Source organism: Quercus lobata, chromosome 10 (assembly GCF_001633185.2).
Source record: "Quercus lobata isolate SW786 chromosome 10, ValleyOak3.0 Primary Assembly, whole genome shotgun sequence".
NCBI lineage: Eukaryota > Viridiplantae > Streptophyta > Magnoliopsida > Fagales > Fagaceae > Quercus > Quercus lobata.
In genome coordinates, this window is record NC_044913.1 from 53,037,993 (window position 1) to 53,048,348 (window position 10,356).

The following is a 10,356-nucleotide window of genomic DNA, read 5'->3' on the forward strand; positions in this document are numbered from 1 at the left end:
TATGAGAAGGCAAAGTATACTATGGCATCTTGGCTGCAACGACTATCGTCCGGACCTAGTTCTGGAGGCTCTGGGCACTAGTTCATTGAAGTTGGAACAGGCTCGTACAGTCAATTGAAAGCTTACTAGAAGTATGGTTATAATGGGCCAAAGCTCACTAGCTTGCTTTGTATTAAATCATCAAGTTATATGTTTAACTCATCAAATTTACCTTGCCTTGTTTGATATTAAATAAATTATTAAACTGATAAATATAAATTATTCTACTTAAATTTATCTCGTTAAACCTCAAACAATATCGAGCTAGTCATTGAACCTAAAATGGATCTCGTTAAATTACCCAATTTGTTCGTATAAATTAGGGTGGATGCAAAATAATATTAATTCCACCATATTTCTTACCCTTTGAACCTAAAATGGAGACGTAGTGTACGTGGTTTTTCTTCGTAATTTTTTATGATATTTTTTTAATAGTTTTTTTGGGAAAATTTTTTTGGCAGTTTTATCACATTAATTTGTAGCTATATCATAAGGTCAGAATTTTTCTATATTTTATCCTATAATTAAAAAATTATATGCCTTTTTTTTCATCAACACAGGAGATAAATCCAGAGTAGTATCTCCACCATATAATTTACTATCAAGATAATTGAATAATCACGATCAGGATTCAATTTGACTCTTGTTATCATCATACTAATAAGCGATGACCTTTCCATTTAATAGTAACCAAATTAGCTAGTTTATATCATATTCATCCAATGAATAACATGAGTTCACCATTATCTTTGTTGTGGAATCATTAGAGGGTGAAAAGCACATATATGTTACAGATTTTACTATAACTTCATCATCAATTTATAAACATTTTTAAAATTGAAACCTAAATCTTTTGGAAAAAATTAAGTAGTTAAGCACAGTGTCCTATACTTTGAAATTAACCATGTAAATAAATAAATAAATAACCACAACTATTCTTCTCCATTTGGTTTATATATATAGTTAATGGTATAACTTTTGTAAAATGGTTCTACCGTGGTTTGCAATATATAATTACATATTTACAAGTACTACCGCACTTTACGAAAAATAATTATAACTCTATTTGGCCCTTTGAAATGGCGTGTAACAAAGTGGCTCCATTCACATATATAATTTTAGGAAAAATTATAACTTATTTACCTGTGACTTAATCGAAATTTAGGTTGGTTACCTATAGTTTGAAATCTTATAATGCAAGTGTTTCAATTACTTCGTTTTAATCTTACTTGATTTTACCAATAATTGTATTTTGCAATTCAATTAATTCAATTTTTTTTTAATCACTTTTTCTTGAATGAGTGTAGAACTTTTTGCCTAACCTTTCACTGGGGTGTGTACGTATATAAACCAAGTGGAGGTAATAATTTATTTAATTTCACCTATCCATTAATTTTTCCAGAAGACCCACTTATAACTAAACGAAAAATCCTTTAATTCCTAATTAATCCATTGAAGTGGACATAATACACTTCCAAATACGCATGAGCTTTTCCTAACCCAAAAATTATTAAAATATACTAAAATTTCAGTATCTCTCAACCTAACCTCTTTAAGGATTAGCCAAAGGGTATTTTTAAAATTAAATTGAAATTTCTATAACTTAGAAATTCCTTACAACTCTTGGATAATTCAAGTTTAGATGCTATATATTATGGGTTCATACTATGGTTCCACGTAACAAAAGAATGAGTTGGGTTATCGATAAAATGGTTATGAAAGTACTTAATGTGATGATGATTGTGTCAATAATCATTGTTCAAGTTGTGGTTCTAGCCATCAACAATCCTTCATTTTCTAGTCTTTCTTCTCATCATTCCCCACCTCATACCACCTTTGCAATTCCTCCTCCAGTACTTCCATCCCTGTTTGCAAAAAATGATGCAAGGTTTTGGAAGAATCAACCTTGGGATAATAATAGAGACCCTGTAGTAGCATTGGCACGAGCAATAAAAAAGTCATGTAGGAGGAAGTGCAACAGGAAAGTTAAAGCAAGTGATCCAAAATCTACATTCAATGATTTTAAGATAGGTTATGATTCATGCATAGCGGAAGAATTGTTGAAAAGACCTGGAGATATTATTCTGGAAAAAATACTTAGGCCTGAATTGAAAAAATTCGTTATTTTGTAAGGTACGCTTTTCCTTTTACTAGGATTACCCTATACAACGTTAGGATTACTTGTGATTGATGTCGTTTTGGCATGAATTGGGTAAGTTTTGGATATTAGTTTATTTCTGTATTGGGCATGGCCTATGAACACCAGTGAGCTTTATCTTTGGATTAAACATGGATGGATGCCAAATATACCATTCCATCTTTGTACTCTTACTTTTGACCCAGTCTAGTAAAGATGAGTGACACCTTGGCACACAAGAGATAAGTTGGTTCTTGAACGTAAACCTCGTTGGTAGTTATATAGAATGGGCACACATTGGACTTCTTTGACTCATGAGCTTCAGACACTTGGTCTATTGTAGCAATTTTGTAAGAAAGTGATTAAATAGACAATTCTAGCAAATCTTGTTCTTGAAATCATCTTGATCTTCACCTCAATGACCACGAACTTGGCCGAGAGTGTGGGATCTTCTTGTAGAGGACAAAACCCTAGTTGCACGCCACATAAACAGGAGAAAGGTGCTTTTCTTTTTCTCTATTACTGCAATGTCTCACAAGGAGGGAGGGAGACAACTCTATTCTCCTAGCTATGTGCCTCTAAAGTTTATGGTTTCTCTTCACACTACCAAAAAAAAAAAAAAAAAAAATGCTATTTTGCAACAAAATTCTTGCAACTAAATATTACTTTTTGTTGCAATAGGGACTTAAAAATACTATTATATTACATCAATATTTTATTTGATGTAATATCTTGCAAAACCTTTGTTGCAAAAGATTAATCCCTCCTGCTTTTAATTTGTTGCAATATTTTTTTTATTCAAATAAAGTATTTTTAATAATAATAAAAATATTTTATTGCAACAAATGTTTTGCAATAAAATTCTATTGCAACAAAATTTTTGTTGTAATATTCTATCGCCAAAAACTTTATTACAATAGTGGGTAATGAAATTTTTTCGTTGCAATAGAGGTTTATTGCAAAAATTATTTCTTTATTGCAATGATGGGTAACAAAAAATTTTCGTTGCAATAGATGTTTATTGCAACAATTTCAAGTTTATTGCAACAAATAATTTCGTTGCAATAAGGTTTTTTTTCTTGTAGTGATACATGCTCTTACGAATTCTCTAATTTCACTTCTATTTATTGATACCTATTAATTAAACATATATCATACATACTTTTTTTTTCCTTAACTTTCCCATGCATTGCACCTGTTAGTGACTAGATTTTATTATAATTTCTTGTTATCATTGTTAATTTTTTTTTCCTCTTTCTAGGTTCGAGCCATTCAAAATTTGCAAAACCAATCTCTAATAACATATATTAGCTGAGACAGATGCTGTACAACCCGCAATTTGCAATCATCATTGTAAGTTGTTAATGGATAATTTTAGATACCTTTTATTATAGGGCATTACCACTATAAAGAGTTATATACTTGCTTACAAGTACGTGTAAAGAAGCTGGTGGAGGATATTTGTTAAAAAAAATTTATGAGCAAGATTTCAGTTGATCCATATGATGTTTCAGAATTTTTTGAATTATTTCCCTATAATTTCTTCCTTCTGATTTGAAGCTTTAATATATTTTTTTTCCCCTGAAATTATTTTGAACTAGTTTGCTTATGTGGATTATTATTAATACATGTGTGAATTTTCTATAATTTTTTCCCCAAGTGCTCTTGGAAAGAGAAAAGCAGGTCATGGAGGTCGAAGAATGGGAACTTGAAGGACAGAATACACATTACAATTTTTTTAAAGCATTAGTTAATGGATTAGTAAGGTGTGAAGAATCAGACAGGCAAATGGAGGAAATTTTTATTTGTACAAGCTATATGACGGTACTAGTGACTTCATCCATAATTACATATCATTTTTGAATGTTTAAAATATCAATGATATAACATCTCACTACTTATCTTTGTACTTTCGGATGTTCCTATTCAACAAATTTAGTTTGAAAATGTTGTCCTTCTCTTTTATGAGAAGCATGACTTTTAAATTTCAATTTCATGGAAAAACAACTAATTCAGGTTTGATTGATTGCCTAAATTAAGAGTACTATTGAAGTATATTACTTTTTGTTGCAATAGGGACTTAAAAATACGATTATATTACATCAATATTTTATTTCTTGCAATATCTTGCAAAAACTTTGTCGTAAAAGATTAATCCTCCTGCTTTTTATTTGTTGCAATTTTTTTTGTTGCAATAAAGTATTTTTAATAATAATAAAAATGTTTTATTGCAACAAATGTTTTGCAACAAAGCACTATTGCAACAAAATTTTTGTTGTAATAATCAATGTTATGAATACCGTTTCAGACCTCATTTCAGTTTGCCTATTGAAACAGAATATTTCGATACCGGCCTATTTCGACGTATCGTTTCAGGATGTTTCGGAGTTATGTTATTTTATAATGAAAAAAAAAAAAAATATATATATATATATATATATATATATATATTATTAATAAAAAAAAAACCTATATAAATTATTAAAGGTTTTAAAGAAGTTATATGTACATATTTCATCTAATGTGTAATCTTTAAGCCCTAATAATAATAATAATAATAATAATAATAAGTTCAATCATTTATAAAATATAATAAGAGTAATAATATGAAAAGAAAAAAATTGATGTTAATATCAGCAGTTTTTTTTTTTTTTTTTTTAACTGAAAAGGTAGAATACTTTTATTAAAAGAATAACCAAATACATGTAAAGGAGGGTCCAAGGCTCTCATAGAATTAACAGCTAGCCTAGCCCGTGGACAAGATATTTATCATTGAAAAATTCCACCAAAACCACTAGTGGGTTCATTGGTTAGCCATTAACATCTGATACTTAGGCAGTAACGATGTTAATATTAGTAGTTGGAACAGTGGAAGAGGGTTAAGGTTGGAACATTCATTTTTATTGTTAATTACCTGGAGCTCACAAAAAAAAAAAAAAAAAAAAAAAAAATTCAAATTTTAAAACACAAATGATAAAATAGAAGAGTATGTGGGTTGGCAAAAGCAGAACAAATGAAAATTTTAAAACAAAGGACAGGGCATTTAAGGAAGAGTAAGGAGGCTGACAAATAGTCACATACATTACCTGTACAACACACAAATAAAAAAGGAAAGGCAGCAGGACCGAAACACACCAAAAGAAAAAATCAAAAAGAGAAGAAGAGAAGAAGAAGGGTCCCAAACCCATCAGAAGAAGAAGGGTCTGAAACCCAGAAGAAGAAGAAGAAGAAGAAGAAGAAAAAAAGAAAAAAAAAGAAGAAGAAGAAGAAGAAGAAGGTAGGATTTTATTTTATTTTTTTTTTAAAGCCAAAATCTGGTACCAGCCGAAATTTGTATTTCAGTTGGAATTGGCCGAAATGGCTAGAACACCCCGAAATAGGCCAAAATTTGACCCGAGGTGGAACAAGGGATATTATGGTACTGATTTGCATGCTGGTACGAAATATTCCGGCCGTTTTGGCCGGAACGGAATGGAATCAATAACAATGGTAATAATCTAATGCCACAAACTCTATTCAACCAAATTTTTCGTTGCGATAGAGGTTTATTGCAACAATTATTACTTTATTGCAATGGTGGGCAACAAATTTTTTTCGTAGCAATAGATGTTTATTGCAACAAAAAATTTCATCGTAATAAGGCTTTGTTCTTGTAGTGATCACTTGTCCGTGTAACATAAAGTAAATTAGAATATATGGTTACTTGGTTAGCCCAATATGGGATTTAGTATATGTGTATGTGGCTTGAGGTGGGATTAAAGGGAAAATAGAACCTAGCTCTAATGGGCCTTGGGCCATTATAAAAATATTACTATACTCTAGATTTTTGTTTATTTAATTGAGTTATCACAATGCTCTGTTAAATAGGAGTAGCATTTAACTTCTCCTTGATTTCAATTCCAATAAAGAACAAAAAAAAATTCATAAGTTACTGTCACTTTATAAATCACTACATTTTAAGTCCTTGAATCTTTTATTTAATCTCTTGATTATTCTTATATTTATAAAATCTAATTTCATGAAATATAAACTTAAGTAATTAATTCTTTCCTAAAGTAGTGGTCTAACACCTTGAATAATCAATTCCATCAAACTTATGTCAAGGGGATGTTCCATATTTAAAGAAAAAAAGATTATGAATTTCATTTTGAAAAATAGTATTAATTCGTATAGCACTACATGCAATTACCTATGTTAGGACATATGTGATTCACTTGTTAGGAACATATGTCACTATTTTATGTAATTGGCTTATCCTTTGACCAAACGCACTTTATTTGTATTTGGGTAAATCTAAGATGTGTTTAATACTTTAAGAAACTGTGTTTCAAGATCAAGTGTTAAAGATATGCAAGTCTGTCCAAGATTCAAGCTGAAGAAGTGCTATTTATTAAAGCTCGACAGCTAGCTATCCATCGAGCTTAAGAAGCTGTTCCAGCCCCGTGGCTCGACAGCTGCTCGACAGCACCTCGACAGATAGCTATTTGTCGAGCTTTATGAAAAATAGAATTTCAATTCTGTTTTGATTCTAATCCATGATTATGTGTTTGAGCATTCTTTTCTTCTAACTCTAGACATATAAAATGATTATTTTATGGGCCGTCAAAGTGTACACAAGTTGCACAAGTGTTGAGCAAAATTTGTTCAAGCAATTTGTAACCAGAGACAAAGTTTTGCCCTAATTCATCATTCTTGTGAAGAAGTTGCTATGTGCACCGTAGGGTTTTGTGACTAAGCATCTTCTTGATTTTTATCGTTGGGATGGATTGAAGAACATTGCAGCCAAAAACCTTCTTTAGTTGGTACTGAAGTCGCGTATCGGGATCCGCACATTGGTTAGTCATATACTTGGGAGCCGTGCATCGAAAAGGGAAATTGTTACTACAGAACAAGTCCAATTGGGTATTGGGGTAAGGGTTCAACTGTAGGTTGGTATAAGGTACTGGAATTCTTTTACTTATAACCGCTTGTTGTGATAATAGTGGAATTTCAGGAGTGGTGACTTGAAAATCACCCGGTGGGGTTTTTGCAGTTAGGTTTTCCCCATTCGTAGACAAATCACTATATCATTTATTTTTCACTGCATAATTAGTTTATTGGTGATTTGTTTGTGCTACCACGCGTTTGCATGTTAATTAATTTAATTAATTCACTTGGCTAAATTAATTGGTTAATTTATCATAAAGGGTCAATTCGTTTTTGGCCTATCAAATGGTATCAGAGCAGGTATACTCTGATTAGGGTTTAATCTTTGCTGTGTTGATCCATTGACCCCTATTGTCATGGCTGCAACTGGCTTGAAGAGATCTTTTAATTCAAATACATCTTGTTTTTCTAATCTTTGTTTGTTTAAGTGTTTCAGAAAATACATGTCTAAAAGTTATTTGAATTCACTTGTGATGACCATTGTAAAAGAACTTAGTTTGCCTAAGAAAAAATAGACTGTCTCAGAATGAAAATGTGCAAAGGAGTTCGTCTAAGAAGAGTGAAAATTAAAGGTTTAGCTCATAAAAGGCACATGAGAGAAAGCATTATTCCTACTAATCTATCATCTAAGCACGAAGTGTGTTTTATGATGAAGTCCACATTTAAAGTGATGGACATGTGTTTGTGGTACCTTGATAACGGTTGCTCAAGATACATGACTGGAGATCGATCTCTCTTCAAGGTTTTTGAGTCTAAGAAAGGTGGCAATGTCACTTTTGGTGATGGGAGCAAGTCACAGATTAAAGGAAAGGGAATCATCTCTCTACCTGGACTACCAGACATTGCAAATTTTCTATATATGGAAGGTCTGAGGATGAACCTATTGAGCATAAGCTAGATATGTGATCAAGACTTTATGGTACTATTCTCAAAAGGAAAGTGTCTTGTCATGGATGAGTTTGGAAAGAAACTCATAAGTGGTGGTCACACTCTAGACAACTGTTATGGATTGGTTCTTGATGCTGATATTGTGTGCAATAGCATTCGTTTGCCAAACGAAGATCTATGGCATCAACGAATGGGACATGCTAGTTACAAGCATCTCTCTATTGTATCTAAGCATGAACCAGTCTTGGGAATACCAAAACTTAGTAGAATAAGCAATGTAGTGTGTGGACCATGTCAGCTTGGGAAACAGACGAAAGCTAAGCATCTAGGCACTCAGACATCAGCTACATCTAGACCATTGGAGCTTCTACATCTGAATCTGATGGGTCCAACTAGAACCGAATCTCTTGGTTGTAAGAGATATATCATAGTTGTGGTAGACGACTTCACTAGGTATACTTGGGTCATTCTCCTATGATCCAAGTCTGATGCTCCTAAACACATTGAAACTTTGTGCACAAGACAGCAGAATAAAAAGAGTCTGAAGATTGATCAAATTCAAAGTGACCATGGCAAAGAGTTCGAGAACTCGTATATGGAGTCCTTTTGCACAAGTTCAGGTATATTTCAATAATTCTCTACTCCTATTACTCCTCAACAAAATGGAGTAGTAAAAAGGAAGAGCATGGTTATTCAGGAGATGACTAGAGCCATGTTACACAACAAGGATATGGCTAGAAACTTGTGGGGAGAAGCCGTTAACATTACCTGTCATACGGTTAATAGAGTGTACTTCAGACTTGGTACCAAGAAGACTCCATATGAGTTATGGAAAGGAAGGAAGCCTAATGTGAAGTATTTCAGAATCTTTGGAAGTACTTGTTTCATCCTCAAGGATAGAGAGAATGTTGGAAAGTTTGATTCCCGGAGTGATGAAGGTATATTTTTGGGCTACTCCTCCACAAGCAAAGCTTATCGGGTATACAACAAAAGAACCATAAAGGTAATGGAAACAGTGAATGTTGTTATTGATGAGTCTTCAGATTCTGGTTTTGAGAAAGGTATTGAGGAATTCTCCAAAGAAATCCTTCCTCCTAAGCCTAAGGAAGTTAAAGAAATTGTTGAACAAGAACCTGCATCTCCAAGTGCTCCCGGTACTCCCAGTGTTGTGGAAGATTCCGCAGATATACCCACTTCACCAAATTTTGAATCTCATGAAGAGAAAGAACCTTCATCTAGGATTAAATTAAATCATCCTCTAGAAGTTATTGTGGGAAATATGAATGAACTCACATTAAGGAAATGGACAATTGATAAATGTGTTGCTAACTTTGTGTCTTATTCTTGTTATCTATCACAGGTTGAACCCACAAAAGTTGAGGAAGCTCTTCAGGATGAAAGTTAGGTTGAAGCAATGCATGATAAACTGCTTCAGTTTCAGAGGAATGATGTCTGGACCTTAGTACCTAGACCAGAGGGCGAGCACATTATCGGCACAAAGTGGATATTCCGCAATAAGACTGATGAGGAGGGCAATGTGATTCGCAACAAGACTCGGCTTGTAGCTCAAGAATACTCACAAATGGAAGGAGTAGACTATGATGAGACATTTACCCCAGTTGCATGTATGGAGTCCATCAGAATTCTCTTTGCACTAGCATGTCAATTGAAATTCAAACTTTACCAGATAGATGTAAAGACTACTTTCTTGAATGGGCTATTTAAAGAAGATGTCTATGTGGCTCAACCAAAAGGATTCATTGATCCACACTTTCCAGATCATGTGTTGTATCTCAAGAAGGCACTCTATGACTTAAAGCAAGCCCCTAGAGCTTGGTATGATCGACTCACTCAATACTTGGTATCACATGGGTTCATAAGAGGAAAAGTTTATCAGACTTTCTTCATCAAAATGGAATATGGCGAGTTGATAGTTGCTCAAGTCTATGTAGATGATATCATCTTTGGGTCAACTAAGTATGAATTTGCTCATGGCTTCTCAAAACTCATGCAAGCAGAGTTCGAGATGAGCATGATTGGAGAGCTGACTCACTTTCTTGGATTGCAGATTCGTCAACAAGATTTAGGTATATACCTATCTCAATCTAAATATGCTAAGAATCTTGTAAAAAAATTTGGTTTGGAATCTGCTAGTTCTATTAGAACCTTTATAAGCCCAAATGTTAAACTCACTATGGACTTGTTAGGCAAAAGTGTAGATCCTTCTCTCTATAGAAGTATGATAGGTAGTCTTCTCTACCTTACTGCTAGTAGACCTGACATTAGTTACAGTGTTGGAGTGTGTGCTATATATCAGGCTAATCCTAAAGAATCTCATATGACTACTTTAAAAAGAATTATAAAGT